The sequence below is a fragment of the Canis lupus genome, chromosome 8, assembly GCF_011100685.1.
Source record: "Canis lupus familiaris isolate Mischka breed German Shepherd chromosome 8, alternate assembly UU_Cfam_GSD_1.0, whole genome shotgun sequence".
Lineage (NCBI taxonomy): Eukaryota > Metazoa > Chordata > Mammalia > Carnivora > Canidae > Canis > Canis lupus.
This window is the reverse complement of record NC_049229.1, coordinates 32942793-32963985: the sequence shown is the minus strand read 5'-3', so window position 1 is coordinate 32963985 and position 21193 is coordinate 32942793. Positions and strand designations below refer to the sequence as shown.

Genomic DNA, 21193 nt, shown 5'->3' with positions numbered 1-21193 from the left:
CAAATATATCATCAATTTTTGCACATTTTATAGTCATAAAAAATGCATGCTCTGTATTGGTAGGATACCAATGTAATATAATTTTATTAGTCTACTTTATTGCTTATTTTATTTAATTTCTCTGTCCTTACTCATCTTTTTTTTTTTTTTTTTTTGTATTTATTCTATGCAGAATTTACTCCTGGGCCATAAGTTTTTTTTTTTCTTCAGTTTCTTCTGGGGTATCTTTTTCTTCTGTGCAACCTCCTCTTCTGGTTTAAGAACAATCTGCTCTTTTTCAGTAAGAATCATTTCGATGTGGCAGGGAGAGCTCATGTGTGGGTGGATCTGGCCATGAGCCCTATAGGTTCTATGTCACATCTTAGGGGCCTTGTTCACCTGGATGTGCTCAGTGACCATAGAATCTACATCTAAACCCTTAAGCTCAGCATTACTCTCTGCATTTTTAAGCATGTGCAGTAAAAATTCAGCACTCTTCTTGGGCCACCGACCCTGTGTCCAGCCCCAGTGTTTGGCCTGTGCACACCTACCAACTCCACCATTGTAGTGATGGAATGGCACACATTGCTTCTGCAAAGTGACATCTTTCAGATACTTGGTGACTTTTCAGATATGCATACCCTTGATGGCCTGGGCACTTTCACGCGTGTTCTTAAAGTGAACACAAAGATTTGAACCTCTTAACTTGCATGATTTTATAGGGTTTTCTGGGTCCAGCAAGTAGCAAACCATCTCTGGAGGTCACCTCAGGCTGCTCCGGGGAAGAAGAAGAGTGGTGGCTCCTGGGAGAATTCATGAGCTCCTTACTCATCTTTTCATGCATCTTTCTACTTCTAAAAGTGACATTTTTAAAAAATGCAACTGTAACAATGAAATATTACTCAACTTTTAAAGGAAGGAAATTCTGACATATGTTACAACATGGATGCACTTTAAAGACATGGTGCTGAGTGAAATAAGCCAGAAGGAAAGGAAGTAGGTGAGGGAGGGAGAGGAAAAGGAAGTTTTATCAAGTTCCCACAATGGCAAGCTTTTTATTGAAGGGACTATGCTCAAATTTCGGAATTTGTTTATGCTCTGAATAACATTGGCGGCTATTTGCCTTCTTGTTCATTTGCATGTCTGACTGTGACTTTAGATAAAGAAATAGATTGCCCACATGATGAAGGGCAACAAGAATAACATTATTAAAAAGTCCAAGAGAGGGATCCCTGGGTGGCGCAGCGGTTTGGAGCCTGCCTTTGGCCCAGGGCGCGATCCTGGAGACCCGGGATCGAATCCCACATCAGGCTCCCGGTGCATGGAGCCTGCTTCTCCCTCTGCCTGTGTGTCTGCCTCTCCTCTCTCTCTCTGTGACTATCATAAATAAATAAAAATAAATAAATAAATAAATAAATAAATAGTCCAAGAGAGGTGCGCCTTGGTGGCTCAGTTGGTTAAGCGGCTGCCTTTGGCTCAGGTCATGATCCTGGGCTCCTGGGATGGATCTGGAATCCAGCTCCCTGCTTAGCAGATGAGCCTGCCTCTGCTCCCCCTGCTTGCGCTCAATCTCTCTTTCTGACAAATAAATAAAAAGAATCTTAAAAAAAGAAGAAGAAGAAGAATACAGCTGCCTTCTTGAAAAAAAAAAGTCTAAGAGAACAGTCTAGATTTTGTTTTCTCACTTTTTAAAATTTGTTTTCTCTTTAAGAGTTGCAGTTTTTGCCTAAGACCCTAAAATTAAACACATTAGCTTTCTACATGAGAGCCTAAATGGGATATTGAATTTTTTTTTAAATCTTAGAGCTTTAAAATGGCTGTAAAAATATTGGCATTCGTATTGCTGGAAAATTGTATTATTAAAAGTTATTTGGGAAAAAAAGTTATTTGGAAAGAATCTCTCAGACTTTGTACAATTTTAATGTAATGAATAGAAAATTAAATATAATTTTGCACTGCAATTGATGTTGACAATGAATAAGATTTATTTTACCCCATAATATGTGTATTGAGTTTTTTCTGTTTCTTGTACTGATTGATTAGTCTTCTTATTTCGAGGGAATTTAATATTTAAATAGATATATGGATATACTCTAGTCTTAAGTTTAAAATATATTCCATGAAAAAATATGTACAGGAGAACTTAGAAATCTAGAGGAGATAATGGGTAGCCAGGCTATTTGTAATGCATGTGTTTGCAGGCCTTATGTGGTTCCTAAGATTTTAGGAAAACTTAAAGCAAGCCAACATTAAGAAACAGGTGCTGGATTGCGCACTACAGAGACATATATTGTCTGGCATATTAGGAAATGCTTTGCTACTAGTATCACGTTTAAATGAACATTTATTTCAGCAAAGATTTAGATCGGGATTCTGCAAACTTTTTTTTTTAAGATTTTATTTATTTATTCATGAGAGACACGGAGAGAGAGGCAGAGACACAGGCAGAGGGAGGAGAAGCAGGCTCCACACAGGAAGCCCAACATGGGACTCGATCCTGGGAATCCGAGATCAGGCCCTGAGCCGAAGACAGATGCTCAACAGCTGAGCCATCCAGCCAAAACTTTTCTATAAAGAGCAAAACAGTATATATTTTAGGCTTTGTAGGCGCATATGATCTTTGTTGCAACTACTGACCTCTATCATTGAGGTGGAAAACCAGCTATAAACAACACATGAATAAATGACCATGGCTGTTCCAATAAAACTTTATTTATAAAAACAGGTAGCACACTGGATTTGACCCCCATCCCATAGTTTGCTAATCCCTGGAAGAGGTGATCATTTGTCTATGACTAAAATCGAAGAAGACAATTTTGGGAGTTATCTCTTCCCACCATGAAAATTTTAATAACCTTTCCAGTCCATCTCTTCATCAGCTTAATGCTTTTAATTTATGTCTAGAATAAAATAAGTTTTGGCTCCTTTCAGCAGCCATGTAAAAATGTACTGAACCTGGTATTACAATGTTTGGAAATGAAAACAAAAGTTTTACTGCAGTTAATTTGAAATCCTTCAAATGCTGATGCAGCACCACACAAACATTGCCTCTCTCTCTAAGGGCTGATTTATCTCCATAAGGCCCTCCTTTTAAGTTTCTAAGTTTTATTAATTATAATCTCTTCCTTTTGTTTCCCCAGCCCTGGTCATGGTCACTGCTTCCTGTAGTTGCTATGTCTGTGAGAGCATATAATTCTCTCTTTTAGCCTGTTTAATAATTTTGTGTAGCAAACAGTTCCTTGAATGAAATTCTCTCTGCTCAAATACTGATGTGGTTTGTCTCCTAAGTGGACCCTGACTGATATATCAGAAATGAAACTCAATTCAGTTATTAGAAAATTAGTATTTTTGGAACAACTTGGGTATATGAATCTACTCTTTCAACTATAAATTTTGTGAAAGCTAAATATAGATCAAATATTTCCAATTGAATTAGTGTCCAAATTGAGATGTGTTATAAGTATGAGTGGAATATATAATATGCTCTCAGTAATTTTTATAGTGATTACATGTTAAAAATAACAAAATTTGGAATATAAATATATTTTATATATATTATAAAATATAGCAGTTTAAAATATATATTTAATTATATTTATATTCCAAATTCCAAATATATATAAAATATATAATTAAAATTGCTTTCATCTGTTTCTTTTCACTTTTTAAAATGTGGCTACTAGGAAATTTTAAATTAAATATTTGGTTTTCTTTTATTTCAATTGGACAGTGCTGTTCTAGACTTTTTTCCTACATTATTATCATGTTTTACATGAGGATGAGAATCCAAGGGAGGGCAAAAGGACTGCCAGAAGATTGAGAGAGGAAGAAAGGGAAATTTTTTATCTTCATTTTTAAATACACCTTCAGGTCAAAATGCTTGAGCCTGGTTTTCAGAATAAATTACATTTCAACATATTGCAGGGGGCCATCCAAATTTTCCTTTTGTACAATAATTTAATTCTATTTAATATTGTTTGCAATATCTGAGCCATTGGCTAGAGTTCCCTTAAATATTTTTCAATTAAATAGGTTAATTCTGCAACAGGATTATATTGTATAGGCCTTTGGCAAAAGAAAAAAAAATTGTTCAACATTTTCAAAAAGTATATCCTGGTTTCTAAAAAAATAAAATAAAAACAACTAGACTTCATATTGAACTTTCAACATAACAAACCCAAATGTATAAATGGCATAAGTGTTGTATAATTAGGTCGGATCCATTAATATTCATTCCACTAGAAAAATGAACTTAAATTTTAAATAGCATTTCAATAGCTTTTGAACACAGAAGTCAGTAGGGACAAACAATCAATCTAGAGCATCAGTAATATGTTACCTCACCAGTGAAGGGTGTGACCCTGAAAATGGGGCAGTGAAAACTGGAACTTAACATTTTCTCCTGGAATTTGGGACTGAGACCTAGGCTTTTGGGCTCAGGTTTGAAACCAATGGGAGCTGAGCCGAACACGGTCTTCAGCAAGTATTCTTGGTAGTCCACAACTCTTCCTTCTATTGGGATTTGCTCCTCCTCTCTCCCCTGGGAGAGTTCTGGAGGCAGATTTATCAGATAAAATGCAGAACACCCAGCTTAATTTGAATTTTGAATAAATAATGAATATCAAATAAATGAAGCAATCTTATCGGCCTTTCAGAGCATCAACTGCATATAGGCGGATCCATGAGCCAGGGTTGTCCAATCACAGCATCCCTATCCCCTGTTCACCCTGATTGGTCTAATGCATTAGTATCGTCCCAAGTAGGGCCAATTAGGACTTTTCCCTGTGATTTGCTAGAGGGAGGCTGGGGAAGAGCTGGTCTCCTTTCCACTTTGGTTGCAGGCTACAAAGATGTAAGGCCTGTGGGCAACAGGTGTATTTCCTGCCATCTGGACAGAGCATGCTTGTGGTAAGAGAAAAGAAGGGTAACTATGAAGAATCAAGAGGTAAAGACAGACGAGTCATGCTCTGATGATTTCTTCTGTTTAGAGGTATTCTGGGTGCTGTATGCCAACATTTGATAGTGATTAAGTGCTCATCCCCTACCTCACCCAATTGCAAGTTCTTACTGTACAAGACACATTAAATTCAGCCAGCATCTTGGCCACAATGCCACGGTAAACATTTATTCCCTTATCTGTTTGGCCTTCTTTCTCTAGAGTTCTCCCGGGCAGGGTGATGGTGTCTAGGTGTGGTGTTGATCAGGGTACTGATTATCCTTTGATACTAAATCTATGGCGCTGTTGCCATGAACACTGAAGACTGACTCCAGTTTCCCTTCCTTGAAAGAGTACTTAAAAGAAGGCAGCATGTTTTTTGTTTCTAACTCCAGCTCTATGACTAGTCCATTCATTTTCTAAGACAGTCCTGTCGCTAGGTAGCGCTGGCAAACATTAATTTGTGGCCTTCTATTTCTGGATCCTTAAGGCAGGAGGATTCTAGTGCTGCCTTCAGAGAAGCAAGTGGCCCCCTCATGCTGGCTTTCATATCACAGTCATGGAAGTGCAGTGCAATGGGAAGAAGTTAGAAGGCAGGACTGGCGGCTTCATCTGTGGGGCTCAATACAAATATAGATCTTCTTCAAAGATGCTTAAGAGGGGCACCTGAGTGGCACAGTCAGTTAAATGTCTGCCTTCCACTAGGGTCATGACCCTGGCGTCCTGGGATCCACCCCCACATGGGGCTCCCTGCTTTTCAGGGAGACTGCTTTTCCCTCTCCTTTTGTCTCTCCCTTCATCATGCTCTCTCTCTCTCTCGATGTCTCTCTCTCTCAAACAAATAAATAAAATCGTAAAAAAAAAAAAAAGATGCTTAAGAATTTTAAGATGGCAGCAGCAGGACACTAAGCCAGCCCGGAGTCCTTCTAAGCACAAGATGGTAGACCCATGTAGGCAGTCTGACCTGAAGATCATTTTTAATCTCTTGGATGCCTGAATTTCTGCCTATCTGTAGAATGAGAGGCAAAACTGGCTTTATAGCATAACAAATATTAAACGAGTTATTTGTGAAACCTGTGAAGCTCCAGGGTCAGAGTGGGTTCTCAGTAAACAAAGTAACTACCATCTGATTCTATTATATGTGGCAGCCAAGAGTTAGGGCTCTGGAGTCAGCCAGAGGTGAACTCAAAACTCAGCTCTACTGCTTCCTGTGGCCAATGACTTAATGTCTCTAAAGCTCAGATTCCTTCCCTACAAAGAGGAGATAATAGATGCAAGCTATTTTGGAATAAGTTAGGAAAGGTGATTTTGAGGATTAGGTGAAATAATGCATTTAAAGTATTTAGCAGCATTCCTGCACATAGGACTCACTGAAATGCTAGCTTTTGTAGCTACCTGCCAGGGCCACAGCTGAATGCTATGACTATACTATCATTTCATCCTTACAACCTCCGGAAGCTCACATATCATTTCCTTCAGTAAATTTAAACTGGGGAGGTGCATTGCCAGCCATCCCACTGTTACTATGTAGGGGGCCAGAGTTGAGATCCCAAGTGTCTCCGATTCTCAGACCTATGCTCTTACCCACTCTGCATACTGCCGTTAGCTGTATAGTGTTCCTTCTCACCATTTGTTCTCAAATTCTCAATGTTGGTCTGCCTTCCTGGAGCGGCCAAGGATCGAGGAGTGTAGCATACATCAGGGAGTTTTTTTTTTTATTTTTATTTTTATTTTAATTTTTATGAGAGTTTTTAAAAATTAATATATTAATTTTTATATAATAAATTAATATGGCAATTCCTCTCCATGCATCTGTCAGCCTGAGTACCTACCTATCTCTCCAATGGAAAGCAAAGAGGTGCTGGCCACAAAAGCAATGACATACTTATGGAGACACGAATACTTGGAGACTGGTTCGAGACTCAGAGATGTTTATCAAACTTCAGCCAGAGCTGGGTTTGTTTACCCCTAATTATACGTTCTTCATTCAGGTGTTTCTGAAACAATGCTATGCTTTAATGTTGTTGGTTTTTTTCCACTGAGCAATTATCATTTTTCTTTTGAATGGATGCTGCTAATTTCTTATGCAAGACAGAGGGAACACCAGCCACACCTCTGCGCAGAGTGCTCACAGAAAAGCAGTTAAAATTGCACTTGAGCTGGGATCAGCCTCTGCTTGTTCACTACTTGTTTTCTAAGTAGCAGAGGCGTTGCCATTTCACTTTGCTTTCCTCCTGGTGTTAGGGTTTGTCCTTAAGTTCAGAGCCAAAGAAAGTGGGCAGTGTGGAGAGGCTTTTGCCTTGGTTTTGCCGGCTTTGGAACACTGGGAGTATTTTTGGAGCCCTGAAAACTAACTCTAGGCCTGCTTTGAAATGTCCAGGTGATCAATATTTTCTAAGACTTTTTCTAGATCAGGATTTTTCTCTTGCTCTGAAATGGGTTAAAATATAAGGTGACAGCATATGCAGGAGAGTTAAAATAAACTTGCTATTTGCATTTGTAGTTAATTAAGTAGCAGGCTTTTTTTGTTAAATGCCTGCTGTGAGCCTGGCACTCTACTAGGATTGGAGAGAAGGCTATACCTACATGTCTCCTCCCTAAATTAAGCAGAATCATGAAATAAGCAAAATTACCTGTTAATTTCTCTTTCCCCTTACAGTGCTTCTTGCCTCCTGCCTCTCTTAAACAGCTTTTCTTCTCCTAATATCCTCAAAGTATATATTCTGAGAGGTGTAATAGATGACTTGTGTTTTATCTTTTTTAATTACATTTTTTTAAGATCTTATTTATTTATTCATGAGAGACAGAGAGAGAGAGAGAGGCAGAGACATAGGCGGAGGGAGAAGCAGGCTCCATGCAGGGAGCCCGATGCAAGACTCGATCCCGGGACTCCGGGATCACGCCCTGAGCCAAGCTACCCAGGTGTCCGGATGACTTTTGTTTTAAAGCCTAGTTCAATAAATTTAGGAAAAGCTACATTAATAATAAGAACAGTTTATCTCAGGGCACCTGATGGCTCAGTTGGTAGAACATATGACTCTTGATCTTGAAGTTGTGAGTTTGAGCCCCACATTGGGTTTACAGATGAAATAAAAGATTTAAAAAACAACAATAGCAACAGTTTTTATCGACTGCTTCTATGTGCTGTTCAGATGCTGGGTGCTTTATATTTATTATTTCATTTTTTCTCTCAATACACCTATGAGTTAGGGGTTCCCAGGATCCTAATTTTGTCAGAGTTACACAACCGGTGAGTGGCAGAGTCACTTCACCAGAGAGTCTCCTTAATGACTAAACCATACTCACCACCACCAAACCCAGCCTCAGTAGGTTTCTTCAATGCACGAGTCCTCAGAGCCTATAGAATGCTGCAGGCCCATGAGTCTCTAAGATGAGAAGAGAACACCCCGTGGCTCTCTATTTATTTGTCTCCCTGTCTAATTTTTTTTCAGGGAGGATCTTGAGAGATCAGAGTTTTGTAGAACACATTTTAGGAATCTTTGGCCAAGATCTTTGTATTTTAATTAACAACTGGAAGAAGAAAACAACGTTAGGAACAATTCTAATAGTGTTTCAGAGACCCACAAAATAAGGAGGAGGGACAGGTAAATATGAGAGCTTCTAGTTGCCTCAGAAATCATACTGTGTATGTTCTCAATATTTTTTCTTACTTAGAAGGCTGGTGGGTTTTTTGAACTATGTTTTTTCTGTTATTAAAGAAAATAAGGATGCCTGGGTCGCTCAGCGGTTGAGCACCTGCCTTCAGCTCAGGGCATGATCCTGGAGTCCTGGGATCGAGTCCCACATTGGGCTCCCTGCATGGAGCCTGCTTCTCCCTCTTCCCGTGTCTCTGCCTCTCTCTGTGTGTGTCTCTCATGAATAAATAAATAAAATATTTTTTAAAAAAGAAAGAAAGAAAGAAAGAAAGAAAGAAAGAAAGAAAGAAAAAGAAAAAGAAAGAAAGAAAGAAAGAAAGAAAGAAAGAAAGAAAGAAAGAAAGAAAGAAAATAAATGTAACAGTAGTACTCTATGGATGAGTTAAATTGTGTGGTAGAAAAACACTTAAAAAGTTTGAAAGTGAAAAACGGTGAGTCACAGTCATGAATTTCAACCAAGTTGCTGAGTCCCTACTCTGTGTCAAACACTGTGCTCTGCTGGGCCACCTATAGAGCCAAATTAAGATACAGAGCCTATTCTCAAAGCATTTCATTTGGAGGTAACAAACCCACTCAGGCTAGCACAAATAAAGGGCAGTTTATTGTAAAGATCTGGTTCTTGCAGAATCCAAGGATAGGAAATAAAGCTGTGTTGGTATTTTAGCTCCTGATAGGTCCTCAGGAATGAAGTCTGTTCTGTTGCTCTTGGGGCTGAAGGATCTTTTGCCTTTATTTCTCTCTGGTATCTTCTTTGTTTGCCTGCCCTCCCTCTATTGACTGACCAGAAGTATCTATTAATCTCATATGTCACAAAACTGCCCACCATTCCCACGTCTGAATAGCCTTCCAGTGCTGGGAACTACTCTTCATCTTTTGATTCAAATTCACAAGCTAAAAAATTTGACTAGATCTCCTTGGTTAGATAGATGTCTAGGCCTGATCCTTAACTCTGGTCATGAAGTAGGCTCCTATAATTCATGGCCCTTCCAAGCAAGGACCATGCCAGGAGAGGCAATGATAAATATGTCTGCTATAAGTACTTAAAGAAAAAAGGCAGTAAGACTGACAATTATTGAACAATAAGTCTAATTTTTCTCATTTGATTATGTGTTTATGGGTCTTCACATGAGATAGCATTTTAGTAACATCTAGAAAAATGTCATGAATATGGTTATTCTGTTAAATGAAAGATAAGGCTTCATAAAATTAGCAATTATTTATCATTCTGGGACCTTCAAGGCAAATCCTACATCTGATATTCATAGCTTACAGACTTTTTTTTTTTTTTTTTAATAAATATCTACACTGGAATGGAGTCTAATCCCTAGCTAGATCATGAGTGGGTCTCTTTGGATTCTTCCACTAAAGCTCAGAAGTCTAGAGTATTGGAAGGAATTTAAGAAATATCAAACTAAGGGGTGACTGAGTGGTTCAGCTGGTTAAGCATCCAACTCTTGATTTCAGCTCAGGGTCATGAGATGGAGCTCTGCGTCAGGTACTGCACTCAGTGGGGAGTCTGCCCAAGATTCTGTCTCTCTTTCTCCCTGTGCCTTCCCCTTGCACCCTCTCTCTCTTTCAAAAATAAACAATTTTTTTTTAAAAAAAAGAACATTTGTAAAGAACTACCCAAATAAGTTTGTATACTACATTAAAAACAACAACAACAACAAATTAAATTGTTCTTCTAAGGACAATATCTTTAAGGATGATCATATGACAAATTGTTTTCCAGAAGTTGTTGGTAAATGTTCAGAGAAGTCAAAAGGATGTATGGCCCAAGACTTTCTAAGCCTTCCAGAACAGAAAGCGTGATAGCAGCAGCCTAAGCCTTCTTGTAACCAGCTGGTCTACTCTGTATTCCCAGGTGCTAGGATGGGAGCAAAAACTGAGTGATTTAACTTTTGGTAAATGTTGACTATACTTTTTTTTTTTCAGTAATGTAATACAAATCATTATTAACAAAAAGTCAGTAGAGAGGTAGATAGTATTTCACTGCTGGATAGCATCTTTGATTCTAGTTCTTTTGTTGTATCCAAGCAGGTCACTCCAAAATAGAAAAGGGAAAAACCACGATAAGGCTCTGTTTTAGCTTTCTAGAGAAGAGAGTATTTTTCACAATAGCTCTATTTGAAATGGACTTAAGCAGTTTCCTCCACTGGGTAAGAGTTGTTTCCTGTTCAGCACTGAGTGGAGTTGATAGGCTAAGAGAAATAACCCTAACATTGTATGGAATGTGTATGGCAAAATGGTGGAAGTGAAAAAAGCAATGGTAACCGAGGACTTTTTTTTTTTTTTTTTTCTGTTAGGGCAACAAACTTCTGTACTATAACTGGACGTTGGGCAATTCACAGAGGGAGTCAGTAAAGCACCACAACCTCTGGACAACTACAGGCAGTGCCCCAGCAGATGTCAACTACTCACCTAAAACAGCAAGGGACTTAAGAAGAGGACAACTCAGGTCAGGACAGAAAAAGGAAAAGCAGATGAAAACTGGAAAAACAGAATGGGACTCAGTTGTATGTGGCTATAGATCCATCATCTAGGGAGAGTGAATTGTATTGAAATAAGACCATTGTCTAAGTTAATGATGAGTAATTCTGTATGTAAATTCCTCAATAGGGTTATTCAGATATTTTCCAATAGTTTGTTTGTAAAAGAACCTCATTCAGATTTCATTGCAGTAGGACATCTGGACTGAGGTAACCTTAACTGCACCACTCAGACATGGCTTGAACAGGGCATCCAGGATCCCTGGGTGGCTCAGCGGTTTAGTGCCTGCCTTCGGCCCAGGGCGTGATCCTGGAGACCTGGGATTGAGTCCCACATCAGGCTCCCTGCATGGAGCCTACTTCTCCCTCTGCCTGTGTCTCTGCCTCTCTCTGTGTGTCTCTCATGAATAAATAAATAAAATATTTTAAAAATGCATAGTATAAGAGCATTATAATAATCACTTCTGAATCTAAGGATATGCATACTACTTCCTTTATAAACATTAAGAGATCATTTATTACATGTCAGGCCCTTTTTTAAATGTTTCACATGTATCAGTTTACTTAATTCTTACAACAACCCTATGAGTTAGATGCTGTTATTACCTTCTTGCAAACTGGATTAAAAAGCTAAAGCAAAAAGTGACTCAGTAATTTACCTAAGTTTGTATAGTGAGTAAATGGTGGAGCCAGGATTCAATTCTAAGTAGTGTGACTCCAGAGCACACTATCTTTTGTGTCTCATTTCAATTCAAAAGCCAGTCACTGTTTTCCTTGAGGTCTTTCTCCGGATTTTTGAAGAAATCTACTGGAATCCATCCTAGACAAGTAGCCAAGAGTCAAGATGAGGGAAAAAGGTCAGAACCCTTTTCTTATGGAGTTTACATACTAGTGGGGGAAATAGATTGTAAACAAATAAAAAGTAAAATATGTAGTACATTAGTATTGATGAGAGCTATGAAAAAAATAAAATATGGTAAGAAACTAAGACTGATGGACTGATGGTATTGCACTAGACAGCATGGTCAGGAAAGGCCTCTCCATCAACATTTGAGTTAATCTATAATGACCCACCCTCTCACTAAGGAACAGTTCCTTTAAGAGACCGTATCTCTTATATTTTAAAACAGACTTAAGCACTTGTCAAATTCATCAAAAAATATGTAGAGCTAGTAAATAGGCACACTGCTATACAGATATCATATCCTACTTCCAAAAGATAACAAGGATACAAAAAAAAAAGAAAAATAATGGATCCTCGAGCCCTCATAAACATAGAACAAATATTCTTAACAAAATATTAGTGAATAATATTAACAAAATACTTTAAAACTCATATATTATGACCAAGGTGGGTGTATCCCAGAACTAACTACAAAGTAGTTTTAATGTTTAAAATCAAGTATAGGGCAGCCCCGGTAGTGCAGTGGTTTAGCGCCTCCTGGAGACCCGGGATCAAGTCCCACATGGGGCTTCCTGTATGGAGCCTGCTTCTCCCTCTGCCTGTGTCTCTGCCTCTTTCTCTGTGTGTGTGTCTCTATGAATAAATAAAATCTTTAAAATAAAATAAAATAAAAAATAAAATCAAGTATATAAGCAGAAATCACCTTATTAATATGATAAAGGTGAAAAACTATATAATAATTTATATAGAGACAGAAAAAGCTTTTGACATGATTTAAAACCAATTTATGATTTTAAAAACTCAGCAAAATAGGAAAAGGGAAATTCTTCAATCTGACAAGGGATATCCATGGAAAACCTATAGCTAATACACCTAATGATGAGGAATTTAATGCTCTCCCCCTAAAACTGGGATCATTGCACAGATGCTTGCTTTCACCACTCCTATTCAACACTGTATAGAGGTGGGGTGGGGGGAGGTCCTAGCCATTGCAATAAAGCAAGACATAAATTAAAGTCTTAAATATTGGATAGGAAAAAATAAAATGTTTATTTGCTGGAGATACAATTATTTATATAGAAAACACTAAGGAATCTGAAATATAATTATGAGAACTAATAAGTAAGTTTATAAGATCATAAGATAAAAATGTTAATATAAAATCAATTATATGTTTATATACTGACCACAACAGTTAGAAAGTCAAATTTTAAAAGTCAGTTCTGGGGTGCCTGGGTGGTTCAGTCAGTTAAGCATTTGACTCCTGATTTTGGCTCAGGTGATGATCTCAGGGTTGTGAGACTGAGCCCCATGTCAGGCTCCACATTCAGCAGGGAATCTGCTAGAGATTCTCTCTCTCATTCTGCCCCTACCCCCACAGGCTCTCTTTTTTTCTCTCTCTAAAATAAATATTTTTAAAGATAAAAAATAAATAAAAATCAATGCCATTTACAATGGTGTCCAAAACCAAAAAATATTTACAAATAAAATCCTCAGATTTCTACACTAAAAAGACCTCTGCATTAAAAATTGCAGAACATTATTAAGGGGAAATTTTAAAGTTCTAAGTAAGTGAAAACATATACCATGGTCATGAATTGAAAGACTTAGTATTCTTAGGATGTCAGTTATCCCCAAAGTGATTAATAGACTGAAAATAATACCAATCAAAATCCCAGTAGGCAATCTTATAGAAATTGGCAAACTGATTTAAAAGCATAAGAAATATGCAAGTGTTTTGGAATAGCCTAAGCATTAAAAAAAAAAAAAAAAAAAGAACAAAATAGGAAGATATAACTACCTGGTTTCAACTTACTATAAAATTATTAAAATCAATACACCAGTGTGGTATTGATGAAAGGTACACATTGAGATCTGCAGAATAAAGAGTCAGAAACAGACCCACACATATTTGGTTAATGTTTCAACAAAGTTGCCTGAGAAAATCTAATTGAAAAAGGAAGTCTTGGGGCAGCCCAGGTGGCTCAGTGGTTTAGCAGGCCTTCAGCCCTGGGCCTTCAGCCCAGGGCATGATCCTGGAGACCTGGAATCGAGTCCCACATCAGGCTCCCTGCATGGAGCCTGCTTCTCCCTCCTCCTGTGTCTCTGCCTCTCTCTCTCTCTCTCTCTCTCTCTGTCTCTCATGAATAAATAAATAAAATCTTAAAAAAAAAAAAAGGAAAGAAAAAGGAAGTCTTTATCAACAATGGCACTAGAATTGGATATATGTATGGGGAAGAAAACACAGACTTTTATCTTACACCCTACATAAGACTTTTATCTTACACCCTACACTAAGATTAACCCAAAATGGAACACAGACCTAAAGGTCCAAACTATAAAACTTATAAAACAATATGTTGGAGAAAAAAAATCCTTGCAAATTTGTGATAGGCAAATATTTCTTAGCCACAAAAAGGCACACGGCTATAAAACAGAATGAATTGGATTTTGTCAAAATTTAAAACTTGTTTGGCAAGATACACCATTAAGTAAACAACAAAAAAAGGCAAATCACAGAATGGGAGAAAATATTAAATTGATTGATCTGACAAAAAACTTGTATCTAGGATAAATAAAAAACTCTTGCAAGTCAATATAACTAAAAAAATTTTTTTTTCTTAAATGGGCAAAAAATTTGGACAAACACTTCACAAAACAAGATATGAGAATGGTTGGGGGGCGTGGCTGGCTCAGTCGATAGAACATATGACTCTTGATCTCAGGGTTATGAGTTCAAGCCCCACCTTGGGCGTAACATTTACTTAAAAATAAAATTAAATTAAAATTAAAAATAAAAATAAAAGATAGAAGAATGGTAAGCATATCATTCATATAGGGACATGCAAATTAAAGCCACAATGAGATACTACTACATAGTAGATATAATGGCTGACATTAAAAAGACTAACCATATCATGTCTTGCAGAGGATGTGGTAGAAATGGAACTCTCAAATTCTACTGGTGAGAATATGAAATGGTACAATCATTTTAGAAAACTCTTTAGCAGTTTTTAAAAAGTTAAGCATACACCTACCGCATGACCCAGTCATTTCACTACTAAGTGTTTCCCAGAAGTATTGAAAACATACACCCGCACAAAGACTTTTATGCGGATGTTCACTGCATCTCTAATCACAATAGCCAAAAACTGGAAACAACCCAAATGTCCATTAATTGAGGAATGGATAAACAAAATGTGGTAACCAGTGGTAATAAAAAGAAATGACCTTTTGATATGCATAAGAAAGTGGGTGCATCTCAAAGTCATTATGCTGAGTCAAAGAAACCAGACCCCAAAGTGTCTGTAACGTATGATTTCATTTATATAAAATTCTAGAAGATGTAAAGTAGTTACAGCAACACAAACCAAACAGTGGTTGCCTGGGGCCTAGGGTGGAGGGAGGAATCAATTGCAAAGGGGCATGAGGAAACATTCGAGGTTGATGGAACATTCTGTGTCTTGCTTGTGGTAATAGTTTCTCTATATACATATCAAAACTCATTGATTTGTACACTCTAAATGAGTGCAATGTATTGTCTGTAAATTATTTCCCAATAAATTTTAAAAAATAAAAGCACTATTTGATTCTTTTCCAACTTAATATCATTTTTGATATTTCTTATTGTTGACTCACTTTAGCAATTCCAACCTTAATTTTAAAAACATTTTGTACCTATTTATTTTGTATTCTGTATCTGATAAATTCTGATCATTTAGTCCTAAAAGATCTAATGCTGTTAACTGTTTCCACTGACTTTCACTTATAGAGGATTATTTTCTTGTGTCATTGGTGATCTTTGATTGGAAGTTTATATTTCATTAAATCTTAATCCTTTGAAAACCTGGAGGTCTAACTTGATGATGCTTTTACTGCAGACAGGATTTGGGTTTGCTTTTACAGGGAGCCAGAGGTAAAACTGAGCCAAAACCATACCGGCTTCCCATGTTTTCCAGCTTAATGGTGGGACTCAGGTCCAGCCACCAACCTTGTCTCCAGCCCAAAGTTGAGCCCACCTTGGCTCTGCCCTCAGAGAAAACTCACATGCTTTTTCTCCTCAAATGCTCCAGTTCCACCTCATGAATCTCTCCTCTCCCTAACACCCAGAGGTTTCTCGTACTGCCTGGGAACCTAGCTACATGACAGAAAGTATGGCACAAGTGGATCAGCTGTTTTACAGTAAAAGGAAACCTCAGTGAATCTGTTATGCTGCTGGAAGGGCATGGCATGTTTACACTCATCTTTTGGAGCCTCAGAGAAAAGGGGCGCGAGCCCTAAATGGTAAAATGATAGCCTTGCCTTGTAAGGGTTTTGAGCTAAAAATAGATTTGATAATATGCATCATATCCCCAAACCCAGGATCTCTCTTTAAATCTGATTATGGGCAGCAAAGTTAAATGCTAGTTATATATAGCTATCCTTTTTGTGCTGAGGTGGAGGAAAGAAGCGTTCGGGGCAGAGATAGCAAAACAACTCTACAAAGAACATCCCAGAGAACAACTGAATCATGTAAAAATCCAGAGCATCACATTTAACCTACCTAAAATTATGAGAAAGAGGTCTACTATGGCTTTTTATGATTGTCAGGATTTCTTTCTTTTCCCTTCTGCATTTTTACGCAGACTGTATTTTATTTATGCTTAGGAATTAAATTATAGTAATTGTAATTATTTGGATATTGAATGTTCACACTATTTTGAATGTAATAGACTATTTAAAATGACTAGCTCACACACACACACACACACACACACACACACACACACACACCGGGTTTTGTGAGGTTGATAGTGGTGGAGAGCTGTGTCTAATTCAAGATTCCAGTTCCCGTCTCTCTTTACATAAGAAATGGTGTAAAAAGTTCATTGAATGTTTCAATTAGCATGCAAGCTGAGTCTTAAATCCAAAGGAGACCCTAATACTACTTTTAACTGCATCTAACACAAGGTGATGAAAGAATACAACATTGGACTAGCATAGGGTAAAACATCATTATTACTGCCACTTGCAACGACAGTATAATCATTTATTAAGCACCCATCGTGTGCTAGGAGCTGAAGGAACATTGTTTTTTTTCTGATTAGCACACTGCCACAGTGGAGGATTGCAGCAGTTTATTGTTCTGGTTTATGATCTTGGTCTGAATTCAGAATAAAGCGGCACGGTGCCAGTTTCAGCTGCTTCGTATACGTCCCTCCTAACCTGGGTGGTTAACAGGGATGTAGGTCCACATTTTTTTTTCTTAGCTGGACGTGGGTAACTAACCTGCTTAAAAACATTGCTTCGGTTAGCCAATCAGGAAGCAGAAATTAAGGGGAATGCCTGGTCCTGCTCTATTTTACTGAATGAACTTGACTGAATCGCTTGGAGACCAAATTCTTCCTCGTGACAGTCTGCCTCACATCCAAATATTATCCGGTGGGTTTCCTTGGCTGGGGAACGAGGGGTGGCTAATGACGAGAGGCATATCCAAATCCCAGCAAGCCTCCTCCTCCGGCTTTGAACTAAACTTTGGGATGTGACAGGACCTGGCAAAAATGGAAATACCTTCCCTGACATTTTTGCTCATGTTTTCTAAATTCACTTTCCGATAAGGGCAGTGAGTCTGCTCGAGTGGGAACTGCTGACAGACACAGTGTAGTCTCCTACAAAATTCTTCCTAGCACTCTAATTATCCTTTCCTTCTCTACTTCAGTATCACATGTAGCCATGTGTAGAATCATAAAATAATTATGCAGTGTACAAGCTTTCTGGGAGCATGTACCACTGTTTTCCTAATTCTTTATCTCTCCCATTGATCGTGGCGTGTGTGCATTGATCCAAGTCGGCCATCTGGTTAGGCAAGATAAGCGTGCTAGTGTCTTTGCATTGCACTGTCACTAGGGGAGGGGGCACATTTTGGCTGTAGGGAATTACGGGGGCAGGATTAGCCCTCTTCCTATGAGGAAACTGAATTTTAAATGCAATGTTGCAGCTGCATGGACCATGTTGCTAACTTCTGTTTTTGCCATGAACTGGGTAGATTTTTCCTCTTGTTCATATTGTCTCCAAAGGTATAGCGATGCCTTGTATTAAATGGGGAGGGGCGGGGGTGTGAGTGGAGAGAAGATTCGTTTTTAGCACATGTTAGACTTGTAAGTGACGGATACATTACAGGATTTCTAAACGGTAAAACCGCTTTCAAATGACTACAAAAGGCTGCTGGATAAAAAGCGTTTTAAACTGAGACTCGTTGCCCCCTTCCCCCAGACAAAATTATTTTAGAGAGGGAGGAATATTTGTATTGGTCCACACAAAAGAAAAATAAAAAGGCAACCAAAAAAAAAAAAAAAGATGCGTGTATCATACACAGCAGAAGGAATTACTGCGTGAAGCTAGAGCGGGCCGTGGGGTACCCTCTCCCGTCTCTCTCTCTCTCTCTCTCTCTCTCTCAATCTCTCTCATATTGAAATTAATGTTTGCCCCAAGTTTATGACCACTGGGACCGGCTGAATGTGCTGTTGAATTCAAAGAGACTTTTTTTCCAGCCCTGTTGGCCACTGTTGTTTTTAAAATTTGATTGCAGCCATTGTTGTCTCATATTCTGCAAATGTGTGGAAGACTCAAAAGCTTTTCCTCCAAAATTGAACAATTCTGTCAAAAAAGATTAGTTCTATTTTGTCTGCTGGGTGCTGACTATTCATGAATGTAAAGAGAGAGGGCTTGGGTGTCATACTAAGTTGCTAAGGTGGCTGGATTTCAGCTATTGACTTGAAGATACCAAACTGCAGTTTACAAAAGAGCAGCCAGAAGGAGAGGGGAGCGCCGGCCTGCCATGTGTTTGAGCCATACCTTCTTTAGCTGCCCATTTATTTCTTTTGTTGCCAGAACTTTTATTGTCATACAGTTGAAAAAAATGTTAGACACAAGCTTCAGGCAGCACCAAGCAGAAAAAGGGATTAGCATATCACTAGGATCATCTTACACTGAACCAAATTCTTTTCAGGATGTATAATTAGCGAGAATACAGTCTTTTTTTTTTTTTTTTTTTTTTGGAGCCTATGGACAGAAAAAAATGAGCTCAGATCTTTGGCGAGAATATTAGAGGAAATAAAAGACAGTTGCCAATTTCAGAGAGATATATACATATTAACTGTTTCTTTGCAGAGCCTCTTGCAATTCCCTCAAGAAATGTCTGGTTGAATGGGAAAACTTGCTATGAATTCCTGTCATTGTCTCAGGTTTTCTAAGAGGGAGACGCTGTGTAGTTGAACACGTTCAAAATTTTAGACCGATGAAATCAGATTCGGGATTAAATGAATGTAGAACTTTTCTGGAGGGGGTGGGAGTGCTCTAAAGGAAATGTGTGGTTTTCACACGATGACATTTTACTCTGCGAAAGGTACCGGGTAATCAAAAATGTAATTGGGCAACTGAAGGCAGTAAAATGTGCATTTGGGATCTCTTAGTGAATAATTCTGTGGGGCTTGCTGAAAGCTGTCTACAACTCCCCTCGTAGTTCGTAGGTGTGAAAAATGTTTATCTGCAAGTAAGAAAACAGAAGTCTTGGATCCCTTCCCTTTCTCTGCTTTTCTCTCTCCCCTCTCTTCTCTTCGAGGTGTACGCTTAAGCAGTTTTACATTCAGCACGTAGGTAAAAGCAGACTTGTCTAATGAACTCCTATTTCACTGGATGGCTATCTACTTATATTTCCAGATATTCAGGCTTTCAGAGAAGCCCAGGAGGAGAGGAGAGGAGAGGAAAAAGAAGGGTTTTCCCCCCAAAAGTGTATTTTTAAGACTTAACAGAATATTCACTAAAAGTAAAAGTGTTTCATCTGTTTAAATTTCTTGAGATAGCCGATGTTTTTGTTTAACAGATTAGGTGTTGTTATGTCCATCTGGGTTCTTCCGGATTCTTAGTTTTGAATCCTTAAGACTTACCTTGGTTTTATTCCCTCTCCTATGGGTAGCCTCTTCCTGTCCCACTATCCTTCCCCCACAAAATACTCTCCCATCCCAGCATTGCTTCTGGCTCAACTTCATTTCATATCTTCTTTTTTTTTTAAGTGTTATTATTTTTTTAAGATTTTATTTATTTATTCATGAGAGACACACAGAAAGAGAGAGGCAGAGACATAGGCAGAGGGAGAAGCAGGCTCCATGTATGGAGCCTGAGGTGGGACTCGATCCTAGGACTCCAGGATCACGCCCTGGGCCAAAGGCAGGCGCCAAACTTCTGAGCCATCCAGGGATCCCCCATTTCATATTTTCTGAGGACACTCTGAGCTTATCTTTGTGGCAATAATTTCAAAAACTAGCTTACTTTAACTGTTAATAAGAGGCAGTGGACACTTAGGTCCATAGGAAGAAGTTATTTCAGTTCCATAACACTTAAGATCCTGGAAGGAGCGTTTGTTGAGCTTTTTCTTGGAATTAGAGAACTCAGCTCTGGCTCCTTATTTTCATATTTCTTCTAGTTTAAAATTTTGGGTCAAATGGCTCCCTGTTGGCTAGAAATCAACTGTGGACCTAGGTAGTACAGAGAATTCCATTGTGTTGTCTTTATTTAGGGAAGACCACTTTGGTTTGCCTTGGTGACATGTCCATGGATGACTATGTGTGCAATTAGCAACATGGCAAGGAAGAAAGAATAAAAATAAAATTACTGGGATGCTTGGGTGGCTCAGTGGTTGAGCATCTGCCTTCAGCTCAGGGCATGGTCCCGGGTCTGGGGATCGAGTCCCACATCGGGCTTCCTGTGGGGAGCCTGCTTCTCCCTCTGTCTGTCTCTGCCTCTCCCTCTCTCGCTTTGTGTCTTTCATAAATAAATAAATAAAATCTTTTTAAAAAATAAAATTACTGTAAAAATTGTGAATTAGAGATGGCATCTTTAATTATTTTTCTTTCATTACCATGACAATATTTTTTAAAGATCACTCTTGCTATTTAAGTCTTTGTAATTTCTATAATGCATAATTTTTGTAATTTTTACTTGTGGACAGAAATGTCAGTGCCTGCAAGAAACTAGCCATGTATGCAGTTGCTCATGATTGCTCATGAAGTCAGCCTTGGTCACTAACACTTCCACTAATTTTCTAGGGAAGTAGTTTAATCAAACTTGTGTTTTGTTGTCCCCAAATCATTGGCTATTTAATTATTCACAGAAGTTTTATGGTCTTCCCCTCTGCTCAGGACATACGACCCAGATCCTTCTCATGCACACATACTCTTACACCCACAGAGCT

The 21193-nt window shown here is 38.3% G+C and overlaps 1 pseudogene; it reads right to left on the bottom strand.

Moving 5' to 3' along the window:
* Positions 1 to 201: 201 nt before the first annotated feature.
* On the bottom strand, positions 202 to 732 carry LOC100856371 (annotated as a pseudogene).
* Between the last annotated feature and the right edge of the window lie 20461 nt (positions 733 to 21193).